Below are 14825 nucleotides of genomic sequence, written 5' to 3' on the forward strand. Positions count from 1 at the left end.
CCAAGATGCGTGACACAGCCCCCTCTCTCACAGGCCCCGGCCCCCACGATCGCTCCCACGCCCGCGCGCAGCCCCCCACGTAGTGGGGACCACACGGGGCGTGCGCTCGGCCAAGCTCAAGCCCCCACGGCACGCCGCTGAGGACCAGCACAACGAGGCGGCCCCTGGCCCCACCGCCGGGGGGAACAGGCGGGCGCACCTCCCTTACCGTCTCGACCCCCCCAAGAGAGAGCCGCTCACGGCACCCGCCACGGTGGCGGAGACCCGAGGAACACGCTGGGAAAGGGGAACAACACCACCGCTCGGCCTCGGGCACCTGAGGGACGACCTGGAGCGCTCCAGGAGCACCACGGAGGGCCAGGCGCGGCACGCTCGCACACCGACGGGGGGCGCGCAGCGTGGCGGCGGGGCGGCCCTCCCCGCCGCGGGGAGGGCCGCTCGCGAGGCGTACGCCAAAGAGGCACAGCGAGAGCGTCTGCTGCGTCCGAGGACCCCGGTCCCCGCCCACGCTGGGAGGCGGGGGCGGGAGACCGCGGGTTCGGGGCCGGAGGCCGCACCCCTGCCTTCCGCACACCCCGGCAGGCGGGGCGGAAGAGAGGCGAGGAGCCCGCGGACAGAACGAGAAGAGCGGTCCCGTCCCCCAGGAACGTCCGTCCCTCGTCTGGCACGGCTTAGGCCCAGCCCAGCGGAGCGTGGCACCACCACATCAATCGGTTGACCCACCCAGCCTAAAGCCACGGCGGGGGAGGCCCGCAGGGGAGGCACGGCGAAGACCCGTCACACGGAGGCCCGCTTCCGCCTCGCCGGCGCCCCTTCGTCTCGGGCAAAGAGCAGCCAGCCACCCCAGAACGAGAACGCCTGACACGGGGCACAGAGCCTGTGGGGTGGGGTCGTGCCGGCCACTCACCACCGGGTGCCTGCAGCGGGGGCAGCGCACAGGGTCGAGCACCCGACGCCACCTGGCCCCGCCGCCCTCGGGCTCAGCCAGAGGCCGGAGGCGGCACCGCGGGTCGGGGCAGCCGGACGCGCACGCAAGAGCCGGCGCGCAGGCCCAAGCGGGCAGCTCAAGCGGCAAGGACCGAGCCGGGCGTCAGACAGCCGCCCCCAGCCCGGAGTCCTGCCCGCGTCCGGAGCCCCAGCGTCTATCGGCGACAGACGCAGAAGAACACCGTGTCAGCACCTATCTGGTGGCAAAAAGGCCCCATTTCCGGCGGAAGAAATCATCGCGCCCAACAGCGGGGCCCACCCACGAGGTTCACGGGGGCCCCCGGAACCTCGGTCCGGCCACCTGCCCCCAACACTTCCCCATCCACACTTGCCCCGGAGCGCCCGGGGCCACCTGGTCGACCCGGGGATGGAGGGGTGGCAGAGTGGGCCGGGGACACGGGGGAGAGGGAGCGGGCTGGGGACGCCCTCCCCGGTCCCCCCACGCGGGCAGGCACCGGTCCATCCGAGTCTCCGGGCCAGGACTTGGTTCCAAGAAAGAAACACAGCACCCCTCCGAGCCGCCTCCGATGAGCGGGCCCCATGAGGGACCACGCCCGGGCCCGGGAGCCCCTCCCCGGGCCACCCAGTATGGCTCGCGCCAGTCCCCACCTCCCGGCCCGGACTCGGGGTGGAGAGCGGAGGGGGGAGACAAAGTCGCGTCCGACGACCGGGACCCACGCGGGCACGCTGACAGGCCGGGTGCACCCTCGCCGGCCACCTGCGCGAGCAGGGGCCGGTCCGTCCACGTCTCCGGACCCATCGGGACTTGAACCCATTTCTCCAGGGAGACGCCCGGAGCCCACGGGGCAACGCACCCAGGCCCGGGCCAGCCTCTCCGGGTCACCGCTGGCGGCCCAGGCCGGTCCTCACCTCTGGAGTCCGGCTCGGAAAACCATCGGCCCGAAAGCATCTGACGACCGGGACGCACGCGCGTCCACCACCGAGCCCGTGGCGGCCTCCACCGGCCTCAACGCTCGGCCCGAGCCGGTCCCCACCTCCGGAGCGGGACGCGGGGGGCACCGGGAAAGGGAGGTGGGGGGGGTCGGGGAACGAACGCTCCCAAGGGCGGCCCAGGAGAAGGCCGGGCCACCAAGTCCCAGGCGCTCCGGGCGCGGCAGACCCTCTCCTCTCCCACCGCGGCGGCACGACCCGACATGGGTTCCCGCGGCCGGAGGGGCACGGGCGCATGCTGGTCGACCCGGCCAGGCGGCCCCTCAGCCCCGGCTCGGGAGCGCGGCGGCAGTCACAGCCCCATAGATCTGCAGGCCCAATCTCAGGCGACAGCAGGAGGCGCCTACGCCTCGGCGCCACCGGGGCTGCCAGCACCAGCGTCGCCCGCCTCCCGGAACTCTGCTTCGGGCCCGGCGGCTGAGTCACAGCCCTCGACAAGGTCGCCGGAGCTCCGGAGGGAAGGGACAATATAAAAGCGGCCGCCAGGTGGCGCCCGACAACCGGCTCGAACGTCCCCGGGCCGGATCCCGGTCGCCGGCCGGCCACCGAGGACGCCGGAGCGCCGGGCCGCCCAAACGCCCGAGCTCCTCCCGGAGCGGGGCGGGCGTCCCGCGCGGACCCGAGGGGTCCGCCTCGGAGCTAGCTCCCGGCCCGACACGACACGACACGACACGACACGGCGCGTCCCGATCCCCGGCAGCACACGGGGGCGGGGGTAGCTGGCAAGATGCCGCCGGGAGGCTGCCTGGAAGGGGACGCGATTCCAGGCCATGGGGGGGGGGGGGCGCGGGGAATTCCACGGAGACGCCCACAGTGCCACAAGCGAGATCCCCAGCTCCCCGGAGGGTGAGAGGGAGGGAGGGAGGGAGGGAAGGCGGGGACCAGCGAAACGAAACCAGGCAAGCGCTCAGAGAACGACGCAGGAACTCATCCCTTCTGGCACGGGGAAGGGCTTTGGAAAGCTGATACGCAGAGCCCGGAAGCTAGAAACGAAAGTAAACATACACTCTGGCCCCACACAAATGGAAACAAACATCTATTTCCGCACAGACCGCGACAAAGTCCAAAGAGAACACATGGGTGCGTGGGTGGGGAACATGCCCTTGAGGTCAGAACGTGGATTTCAAAATGGACTGACCACAGTCACCGGCGGGCGGGGGCAGGGGGGCGGGGAGCAGCGAGTCAACAGCCATCCACTAAAGAAACCGCGTTCCAGGACATCTACACAATGCAACGTGGTGAGTGTGCGTGCGTGCGTGCGTGTGTGCGTGCGTGTGTGTGTGCGCGCGCAGCGCGCGCGCGCGTGCGTGTGAGAGAGAGATTTACAGTAAAGGTTCACAGTGACCTGTCGTCCCACCAAAATCAAACCAAGCCAAACTACCAAAAAGTCAAAGTCAAGCTCTGGGACTGCTGTGGCCCTTCAAGGAGTACGTAAAGGCACACACACATGTACGTGTATGCACACGTGTACACGTACAGACACACACACGTGTACACGTACACACACACACGCATCTGAAAACCTCAAGCATGTCCCATAAGAGGTTCCTGTCCAAAACAGGGCAAGGCCTCATGCAACGCAGCCCCCCCAGAACAAGCAACCCGATGGGGAAAGTGGGCAGGAGGCCTGAACAGAGCAGACCAAGACCAGGCATTTTCATCCACAAGGAAACAAAGCCAGAAAAAACCAACAGAAAACAACGCCCACAAAGGAAACAAAGCAACAAGGACGACGACCCCCACCACTCCAACAGCAACCGCAACACAGTTTTCCACTGTCAACAAAGCAACCAACAGTACCTTTCTTGGGGGGTGGGGGCGGGGACAAAACCAAAAGCCAAAGGAAACCTTTCCCTGAAATACAAGAAACAACTGGGGCTGCCTAGCTGGCGCACTACTTAAGAATCCGCCCGCCACTGCAGGGGACACGGGTTCGATCCCTGCTCCAGGAAGGTCCCACATGCCGCGGAGCAACGAAGCCCGTGAGGCACAACGACTGAGCCCATGTGCCGCAACTCCTGAAGCCCCCGTGCCTGGAGCCCGTGCTCCGCACCAAGAGAAGCCACTGGCAATGAGGAGCCTGCGCACCACAACGAAGGGGAGCCCCCACTCACCGCAACGGAAAGAAAGCCCGCGCACAGCAAAAAAAGACCCAACGCAGCCCATCAAATACAGAACCATTTTTTTTTTAAATGGAGGGTATGATAGAAAGCGCTGGCATTTCTCTGCACAAGCATACACGGCCAGGCCCAGGATCTGGAATCGCGACAGCAAGTTCCAAACGGCAGAGGAAAGTGGCTCCTGACGGGACACCTATTTTTCACGCTGAGAGAGACCACCACCATGTCATGCTGGAGGACTCAGAGATATCACCTGGCGCCTGACAGAATGGCTCCCCGACAACAGATGACACTACGGAAAACAGCACAGAAGTCCCTGAAAGCACTGCACCAACAACTACCACGTGACCCAGCAACTCCACTACGTGCCCACCGAGGGGGTGAGGGTGACACATACATACACGTGTATGTGTATCCACACCTATCCCTATGTAGCCATAGTTAGGGACATACCGATAGCGCTCTCTGTGTGCATACGTCTCTACCTAGTCACACACAGGCGCGCGCGCGTTTATGACTCAACCCTACCAGGGAATGAGGTCTTGCCATCCGCGGAAACATGGAGAGACCCAGAGGGTATTGCGCTACACAAGATACCTCAGGTCGCGAGACTATCATGTCTGTGAAGAACGTACACAGCAATACACACACATGAACACAAAGAAGGAACCGCAAACAGGTTCCTCGACACCTAAAAGGAACAAATGGGGGGTGGCCAGAGGAGGGAGGGAGGGGGGAAGAGGGAGACGAGTGCAATAGGTGAGGGAGAGGAAGCGGTGCCCACTTCTAGTTATGAAATAAACAACTCACTCGCAGGATGTCATGTACAGCAGGCGGAATAGAGTCCATCCTACTGTCATGACATCGAATGGTGACAGACAGTAACGAGACTTATCACGGAGATCCCTGGGCCATGTGTAAACATAGCCACTCGCTAGGGTATACACCTGAAAACCAATATACTCTTGTCAGTCTGTTAGACTTCAATTTTAAAAGGGCGGGGGGAGGAGGGAGGGAGGGGGGAGGGGGGCAGAGAAAGGAGCAAGAGGAAGAGGAGGGTGGTGGGGGAGGAGGAGGAGGGGGGGAGGAGGAGGAGGAGGAGGAGGAGGAGGAGGAGGAGGAGGAGGAGGAGGAGGAGGAAAAAGATGGCTTGCCTTGAAGAAATCAACAAAAGGAAAGAGCGAGAGAGACAGAGACAGAGGCAGAGAGAGACGCGAAATCAGAGTGGACACTCAGGTGACTGCAAGAGTTAAGGGAGATTAAGACAAGAAACAAACTCCCAACAGTAGTTTGGTAAGTCCAAAATCAAGATTTGGATATCATGCTGGCATCAAGCACCAACCCTTCTAAATGGACACAAAGACACACAGGCCTCCCTCACTTGGGGCGGGGGGGTCGTCAGGACCAGGAAATGACCATGCAAGCGGAAGCTGGAAAAGGCAACCTTGTTCATCCACGGCGGAAACATACCATGGTCCCACAGCATTCAAAACATTGTATCAAAACATGTACAAACGGCTCTTCCTCACTCCCAATGAAAACTGCAGAGAACGTCCAAAACAGCCAACGTGTGATTTGCTTAGCAGATTGTCATGGAGAGCCTCGACCAGAAAGCATCGCTTTCGGTTTGTAACATCATAGGAACAGCAGTCTCAACAGCGCTTGCCTTCTTGGCGCAGTATCATTTCTACGCCTGGATACACAGTCCTACTTTGGGGTGGGGGGGTGGGGGTGAGGGAGCCCTGCCAGCAGTTCCTATTTTTCAAAGCAGACCTCTTCCCCCTCCCCCCAACCACCACCACCATTTTTCTTATTTTTTTTTCTCTTTCCTCTGGTCTCAGGTTCTGCCCAATCCAGTCCACTGGCCTCCATCCCAGGCCACTGTGGGCTGTGTGTACAGATTTGCAAGATGAAGACAGTTCTCCCCAGAGAACCGGGCAGCCGCCCGGCTGAGATCTAAAAACCGATCTGCTCATGCAGTTCCACTTTTTCTTTTTCTCTTTTAAATGGGCTTCTTTCTGTCAAGGAGAAGATTTCCAAATCAAAAGGAGACCGAAAGATTTCTAGGTTCCACAGCTTCAGGATTCCATGGATCGGGGGTGTCAAAAAGTCTGCGCAGGGCCTTCAGTAAAGGCCGTCTTTCTCAGCGCACACAAGTCAACCCGAGACCAAGGCAACCTGAGGGCAAAACCCCTCGCTTGATTTCATTTCTCCCATTAGGCCCCGAACATCAGAGCGCGTGTGACAGAGAGAGAGAGACAGAGAGAGACAGAGACAGAGACAGAGACAGAGACAGAGACAGAGACAGAGAGACAGAGAGAGAGAGAGAGAGAGAGAGAGAGAGAGAGAGAACCCCACAAAAGAGAAACAAACGAAAACCCCAGCAAAGGTTCCATACATTGTTCGCCAGGATTGGAAGTGATGACGTCGTTGCGGGGGAGGGGGAGAATTATGCGGAGGGCACTTGCAAACCTCGCGGTTGCAGCCAGCAGGTGCTGACAGATACGTTTTTGAAACCGGCTGGCGGCGCCCTTGAGCTTCCTACGGTTCTGACCATACCCGTTCTCAGGGAGGTGGCTGTGGAGCCCAGGATAGGCCACGCCAAAATGCACCTCCGTGGCACAGTGATCATTTGGCGTGACGGTGACCTCAAGAAGGCGGCCAACACAAGAGGGACCCTCGGGCTCTTCTTTGTGTCTCCCTGAAAGCGAGACATCCATCTCTCTCGCGGGTGAAAGGCGCACTCCCTGCATCTGCACCTGGAGTTAGGAGGACGCTCCGATCCCCAAAGTAGGGAATTCATTGGGGCCGAGAAGCCTAGGGAGACAGACACTGTGACTTCTTTCAGGGACCCCCCCCAAGCCCAAACTCTGTTTAGATTCTTCCTTCCCTCAGGGCGCACCCGAAAGCTAAGTCTCTCGGTCTGATCCCTGTCTCACACATGTACTGTCCCTTGGTCTACACAGTCGAAAAGCTGCCCGCCTCAGCCACTTCTCACGGCTAGAAGGTAAAACAACAACAACAACAACAAACGAACACGTGTTCCCACTCCCGCTTCCTCTATCCGCCTTGAGTCCATGTTAGGATGAGTCCAGCCACGAGGACTCAAGAGGGGCAGAGGGGGAGATTTCCCCCTCCCCCAAACAGGAAGGGGTCTGGAACTCTCTTCCCAGTGGCCACCCAGCTCAACTCTGGGTGCCTGAACCCTAGTTTGCCTCCTTTCGAGTTTTAAATGCTCTTCCCTGGGTTAGAATCACAAGGAGAGATGCTCACGCATGTATGTCTTCCAAGTTTTACGTGACATGGGGCAGCCCTCCTAAGAAAGCAAAGAAAGACTCAGAGAAGTGGCAACACCTACAATCTCTTCGGTTCTGCTGAGGAGAGGGAGGAAATCTGGGAAAGTAACTATACTATGGCCCGGGCTGGCGGGCGCCGGGGTGGGGGGGGTGTTAAGGGAGCTAAAGGAGGATGAGATTTCTTAGAAACTCATTCTTAGGCACAGAAACATTGGATGGATGCGGGACCCCACCTCTTCTTTTCCCTTGTGTTGGGAAGATCATTTGGCTCCTGCCAGCTGGGGTTTCATGCCCCCACGAATCATCAGGCGAGTGCTCCGGAGAAAAGAGCGAGAGCACAGGTCAGGAGAACATGGAGAAGATGGCTGCCGGATGCCCGGGGCCACACGGATGTCTTCGGGGGCACAGGCACGTCCACGATCTGTGGACCATGTCTACGGCAGATTGGGTGTGTAGGTCATTTTGAACAGGCTCCCATCCACCTGCCCTCATTGGGGTCCTGTCTCCAGCTCCCCTGAGCGGTGCCGTCACGGCCAGGTGAAGACAGGGCTCCTCCAGGGGCGGGCCCGTGCCAGAGAAAGGGAGACGGCAGTGAAGTCCTCGAGCTTCGGGTACTTCTACCAGAGTGACTCTCCTTCATCAAGTCCCCGGCAGGTGGAGGGACACGTCTTTCTGACACGGTGGGGCCAGGGGAGGCTTAGAAAAAGGCTTCTGACAACCGCACCATCAAGTATGAGCTCTCCGTTTCCTTGACGGAAGAGTCCCCCACTCTCCCAAGTGGTAGAGCTAGGAACGGGCCCCTCGGGTCCCATCTTACACGTGAGAATGACATGCTGACTTTACCCCTCTTCAAGGCGGAGTTTGTAAAAGGTCAGCCCTGGAGGAAGGACCCAGCTTGTCAGTCCTCTCATGCTATCATCCAAGCCGAGGAGAGCCGTGCCAGGCCTCCACGGAAGGAATACGGCGGTCGGCTGCCTTTGGAGAAGATGGCTCTGTGAGCAGCAGCGTGGAAACCAACCGAGAAGCAGGGGCCACTCTAGAGGCCAGCAGGGTCCTTAGGGGCCCAGCCAGGCCAGGCCAGGCCAGGATGGAGAGAGGGGATGGAGCCGGACCTTTGAGGCCCTAGCCTCCACAGCACCTGGGATTCTGCTGGGATTCTTGAGAAACTCGCTCCACATTCTAGAAGGGCCTGCGTGTCACAAAGATACGAAGCCATACTTTCCTTAAAGAGCACCTGCCCTCAGGAAGTGGCACTCAGCACGCTCGCTGGTGATGGGCCAGACACACCCATAGACACTCAGGTTCCAGGGAAAAGCTTTGCTCAGCTCTTTCTCCCCTTGCGTCCTCAAAACACAAAGCCATCGCTTCCGGATACCAGGGAAGCTCTCAGGTAGGTTTGTGCTGGGGCGGGCGCCAACTAGAACTGTGAAGAGGGGAGATCGGAGCCGCAGAAGCTCTGGGGCCCCGAGGAAAGACGCCGCCGCCGATCCACCTCTCGCACCTTCCGCTCAGCGGGAGGGCCAGGGACTCTCCCCCCGCACAGGATCCTGGCCACACACGAGGGAGGGCCCACACCCACTGTCCTGCTCCTCTTTGCCTGGGGTGGGTTCAGAGACACTGGACTCGGCTCATCCCTCTCCACAGCGGCGCGTCCCTCTCCACAGCCATGCACGGCAGGCAGCAGAGCAGAAGAACAAGAGCTGGCATCGTCCACCGTTCCCAGAGCTGCTCCATTCCCGTCCACGCGCATCCGGATGGGGCGCACAGACAGGGCGCCCGTCCTGAGGTCACCGTGTCGCTCCAGGTGCGGACTCCCGAGATGGTGACATCTCGGTCGAGGAGACCGTCCCCTGTGAGACCACAGGCTTGGCAGTATTGCCGAGAGCATGCTTCGTGGGCCATCTGCAATTCCATGTCACCGGAAACATACCGTGTCAAACTTGTGCTCGGCCTCCAAGTCAAAGGGCTGCCTGAGGACTTTGACCGACAATTCCAGTTGCTCCTGGCCTAAGAGACACAACTTCTCCCAAGAAAACAAACCGTAACACAATGTAAAGTCTGACCTACCTCCAGACGCGTGTTTGACGTGGCACGGCCATGTCCGGAGGCTCATGTGACTTCCATGCGGGGGCAGCCTGGGAACCGCCTTTCTGAGTCTCCCCCTCCCCGTGCGACCCCAGGGTAGGGCTGGTGCGAAGAGAACGCTGGATGGGATGTAGGCATTGGAAGTGAAGCCACAGCCAAGGCTCTCTGCAGGCTGTCGCCATCCCACACGGTGACAGGTGGGCACAGAGGTGCAGGGTGGAAGGCTGTCCATCCACACATACACACACACACACACACACACCCACCCACCCCCGCCGCCCTGCGTCTGGCTAGTGTTCCCAGCTGGTGCCCCCTGGACGACAGTGGCCCAGGCCACTCCTGGCTGCCTGGCCGCAGATCCACCGAGGGACAGCTGTGCCTTCCCCCGAGTCTCTCCATGTCTCCCCTGTGGCCCCGCACATCGGTGGCTACCTTTCCCTGTGGGCGCTGACAGCTCCATCGGCACTGCCACCTCCGCCACTGCCACCGGGCACTCAGAGGACTGAGAGCCACAGCCTTCCCTCCCCTCCCCTCCTCCGCAGCCCAGCCCAGCCCTGCCCTGCCCAGCTGCTCCCAGGCCTCTGGAAGGTCCAGTTCCTAGAACGAGGTCTTCATTCCTGTGACTCCCACGGTGTCTCTGCTTCCATGACACAGACCGGCTATGTTGTCCCGACAGTAGGACACACACAGAAACCCTGTGTGAAAATCATGAGGCTGACAGCATCATTCGTCATCTGAGACAGAAAATCAATACAGATATCATATTAAATACACATAATTATACGTAGGGGTGTGTGTGTGTGTGTGTGTGTGTGTGTGTGTGTGTGTGTGTGTGTGTCTGTCTGTCTGTCTGTCTGTCTGTCTGTCTGTATCTCACTGCAGTATTCACACAAGCATTGCCAGCCAAGCAGAACCTCAGGTCTCTGTGATAATTGTCCCTGGGGATGTTCTGCCGACTGTCACGCAGAGACCGTCGTTGTACGGAGACACAGGTAAAGACGTGTGTTTGTCAAGACAGGAGAACACAGAAAACACATCCTGTTTCACAGGGATGAACTAGTGTCATGATGCCAACCTGGGGACACGGGCGCCCGTTCATGCTCCTGGCCAGGCCCTGCAAGCATTAGGGGACCATCGCTTCTGTCCTTGTATGGGCCGCTCACTGCACCGAGTTCTTAGTCACCTCACGTAGCCCTCACCGCAAATCCACACCTTGAACGTGGTCCTCCTTCCTCATCGCCACCGCCACCACGTTCCTCCTGGTCTCTTTAAACGCGCACGCGTCCCTGGTGGGTGGGGTAAGGAGCCAGCTCCCCCACCCCACCCCACTCCGGTGCCTGCCTGCCTGCCTGCCTGCCTGCCTGCCTGCCTGCCTGCGTGCGTGCGTAGAGTAGAAGCAGGGAATGTTCTGTCGTTCCCCCTTCCCAACCCGCGAACGAAGGAAACCTTCGTGTATCTTTCTATACTTTATGTGCTGTCGCCTACATGTGTTCCCCCATTTTTCTTTATCCACAAGAGCTCCCTGCAGTCCCCACTCTCTGTATGAACGGCATTCACACACGTCCAAAGTGAATTTATTTCAGCTTCTATCGGGTGGCATATCCAGATAGATCCTTTAGGTCAGGAAGCACAGAAACACAGCCAAGTCGAGTGAGTGCTGAACCAGAGTCATTTAGGAATCCTATGAGGTGACCAGTGTGGAAGGAGCATGTGTTCCAAGGCACTTCTTTTGATGTCTTAGGTTTACCTAGCCAGCAATGCAGATCCATGAAAGTGGGCAGAGATCTTTTCTCCATAGGCTCTCCTGTTACGGAACGCAAGTGTGTTCCCGTGCCCACGGACGACACACAGTGAGGCCAAGCAAGGGGACACGTCAGAGTTTGGGGCAGGGGAAGGTTTCTAGCATGGCCGAGCAAGGGGAGGGTGGGAATCTTTCTTTTCCAGAAAAGTTAGAACTTCTCTCAAGTTGCATGGGCCCAGAAAATGCTTTCTCCTCTTCGATCATCAGTCAAGGAAAGGTAGCACCTGGTTTTTCACGAGGAGATTTTCTTCCTAATTCCAGTTATCTTATAAAATAAAGAAGAAAAAATTATGTTAATGTTTCACATAAGCGTCCAGGACTATTTCACTTCCATGATTTGAAGAAATGTTATTTTCTCTCCAACTGACACTGTCCTTGAAGGACCAAGCTAAACTTCTAAGGAGCCAAATTCCAAATAATTTTGAGACTAGGAAATACAAAGTGTAGTGTCATAGATTGATTGATGGATCCATTGATTTCATCAGACAGCAGTCATCACTTCTAAGATTATTCGAACACCACTAACGTTTGGGTAACAAAGTTGAGATGTCTGCGCTCGAGCACGTGCGCGCGCGCGCGCGCGTGTGTGTGTGTGTGTGTGTGTGTGTGTGTGTGTGTGTGTGTGACTCATAAGGGGATGTTTTCCATAGCTGTGCACTATGGCACTGCAGGATCTCTGGTTGCTGAGTACCCAGAGGTGGAAGCCCCGATACAGAGCTTGGACTGTGAAGTTATGCATGGGTTCTCAATGGTGTGTGTGGGGTCGGCCCCCCTAATCCCCCATGTTGGTTGTTCAACGGTCAACTCTAATATATAGATCAGAGAGGATATCATCCATGTGCTTCATATGAATAACTTTCCCAAATAATCTTTATCTTTTTCAAAGGAAGACATCCTGTAATCCATTTCATAAGATGCTATTGGGAACCTACTCCCCCAGCATGTGAATTATCCCTACAGAGCACAAGATCCCTGAGAAGGAGGAGCCCTGGACGCTGAGACACCAGGAAAGTAGGCTTTTAGATGATATTTTCTGCTTCTCATGAGATGACGGTGTCTACTGATCCTATTCAAGTGTGTAAAATGAGAGCCCCCTGGCAAGGATCAGCAGAAGGTCTTTGCTGCTGGGCCCTGGGCTCTTCCTTTCAGTGGGGAGGCCAAGAGCCTCAAGAAGGAAGGAAGGAAGGAAGGAAGGAAGGAAGGAAGGAAGGAAGGAAGGAAGGAAGGAAGGTAGGTGGGAGGGAGGGAGGGAGGGAGGGAGGGAGGGGAGGGTTTGCCCGGTGCCATCAGGCCCGTGTGTCACCCTAAAGAGAAGGGCAGCCATCGCCACTGCTGGAATCATGTCCCCATTTCCTGGGCAGGACATTCAAGAAGGCCTCCTCCTGTGTGTTTCGTGCATCACCTCGACGGTGCCCCCAGGAATAGTCACCGGAGGGAACTGTGCAGCTGAGCCAACCTGCCTGGGAACACGGCCTCCTTCCTTTAAGAAGTGGAAAACTCGCCCAGTGCTCTCTCTGTTGTTGTTTTTCCGGTCCTTATCCTTGTCCTTGTCGTCGTCGTCGTGGTCGTCGTCATCGTTACTGTTGTTAACAAGTGAATGAGAGTGAGTCAGAAAGAGAAAAACAAATATTGTATATTCACACATATATGTGGACTGCAGAAAAATGGTACACATCAACTGGTGTGCAAGGCAGAAAGAGAGACACAGATGTAGAGCACAAACATATGGACACCAAGTGGGGAAAGCGGGGAGGGTTGGGGGGGAATGAATTGGAAGATTGGGGTACCAAATTGTACACTCTAAATATATACAGTTTATTGTAAAACATGAAAAGAAAAAAAGTTAAGAAAAAGTGAATGATGCCTCCGTCTAGAGGAATACTTGGCAGTTATTATGTTCAGGACCATTTCTTTTTCTGCCATTGATGGAAAACTCCTTGGATCCCGTTAGCATTTATGGATTCAAGGAGTGCAGTTCTTCATAGGTTCTGTCACGTCGTTAGGAGGGAATCCTCATCAAGTTGCTTCAACCAGGACTATGTGTCCTTCAGATGCGGAGATGGAAATGAATGGTGCTCTGCGGGGCGGTGGGGGGGCGGGGGCGCGATGATAGGCACCCAGGACTCCTTCCCCCAGGCCTCCTTTTGTTCCCTCACTGCTTCCTGGAGAAGGGACACCCCCCCCCCCACGCACACACCGTCTAGGTGTGCTATTTGCCTGTCCATAATTTCCCGTGCCCTTTGGGCATGGCTGATAGAGACGGACATGAAGCAGCAGGACGGCAAGCTGGCACCTGGGCCTAGGGAAGTTTCACAAGTGAAATATCAGAACTGGAGCTGGGACAGACATGCCTCCCCTTCCCGGGGCCGGGGGGGGGGGTGCGGAAGCTGGGCTGGGGGAGCTGGAGACGAGGGGCACAGAGAGAGGCAGGGAAGGGAGGCCCCACGTGGGCCTGGGAGAGACGGGGATGGGGAGGGCGGGGCGGTGGGGGCAGGGGGCCACTGCTGACCGGCCTGGGTTCGGGTTCCCTGTCCCCCGTCCTGCTGAGAACGTGCCTTTGCTTCCTGCCCTCAGGTGTGCGAGAGGAGCACGTTTCTTTTCAATAAAGACCAATACATCATGTCACACTATGTTTGGTTTTGCTTGTTCATGTTCCAGACGAGGCCAACGAACTCTCCCAGGGGAGGTGTGGGTACAAAGGATCTGACAGGATGGGAGGGTGCGGGTCTGCGCATGGGCCAAGAAATCCAGAAAATCTGTCGTAGCTGAGACTCAGGCCTTTTTCAGAAATAGGCCAAGAGAGTTCAGCTTTGACCATTCCCTGCCAAGCAGTCATCACAGGTGCTTCCTGGAAGGGATTGAGTTGCAGAAACCAGCGTGGCCCGCAGCCCTCAGGCCTCAGCCCGGCAGGCAGGCAGGCAGGCAGCGGCTATTGTCTGTTGGTCCCGCCCCCGCCCCCGCCCCCGCCCCCGCCCCCGCCCGCTTCTCCACCGCTCGCTCCTTCCCAAGTCGCCAGGGCTGATAGTTGCCGGGAGAGGGGGAGGGGAAGTCCGGACGCTTCATTCCGCAGGGCCTTGTTCAATCGCTTCATTCAAATGCAGAATGCTCTCCGGTCAGATCGGGAGCCTTTGACTTTGCCTCGAGCTCCCCTTTATCGAACGGCTTTTTTTTTTCCTTCCCCAATTTCCCCACCCTTAGGCTGCCCCCTCCAAACTGCAGGGAGGGAGGGAGGGAGGGAGGGAGGGAGGGAGGGAGGGATGGGTGAAGGTTGTGTGAGAACTTCTCCTTGTCTCAGGCAAATAGGAGTCCCCTCTTTTTCCTAACCCAGGAAACCCCACTAAACCATTTGAGAATCACGGACATGCGTGGAAGCAAACGTCTTAACTGAGATCGTGCTCTGCTGTGGGAGGACAGAAAGGAGGGCCAGAATGTCCGGTCTTGTGCTGTCCAGTTCTTAAGCGACTTGAATTCAAGGAGACACATTTTGGGGCGGCCTACTCTGAACATATTGAAAGCTGACCTGGTGACTGTGTGTGTGTGTGTGTGTGTGTGTGTGTGTGTGTGTGTGTGAGAGGGAGAGGGAGA

Source organism: Hippopotamus amphibius, unplaced genomic scaffold (assembly GCF_030028045.1).
Source record: "Hippopotamus amphibius kiboko isolate mHipAmp2 unplaced genomic scaffold, mHipAmp2.hap2 scaffold_492, whole genome shotgun sequence".
Classification (NCBI taxonomy): Eukaryota; Metazoa; Chordata; class Mammalia; order Artiodactyla; family Hippopotamidae; genus Hippopotamus; species Hippopotamus amphibius.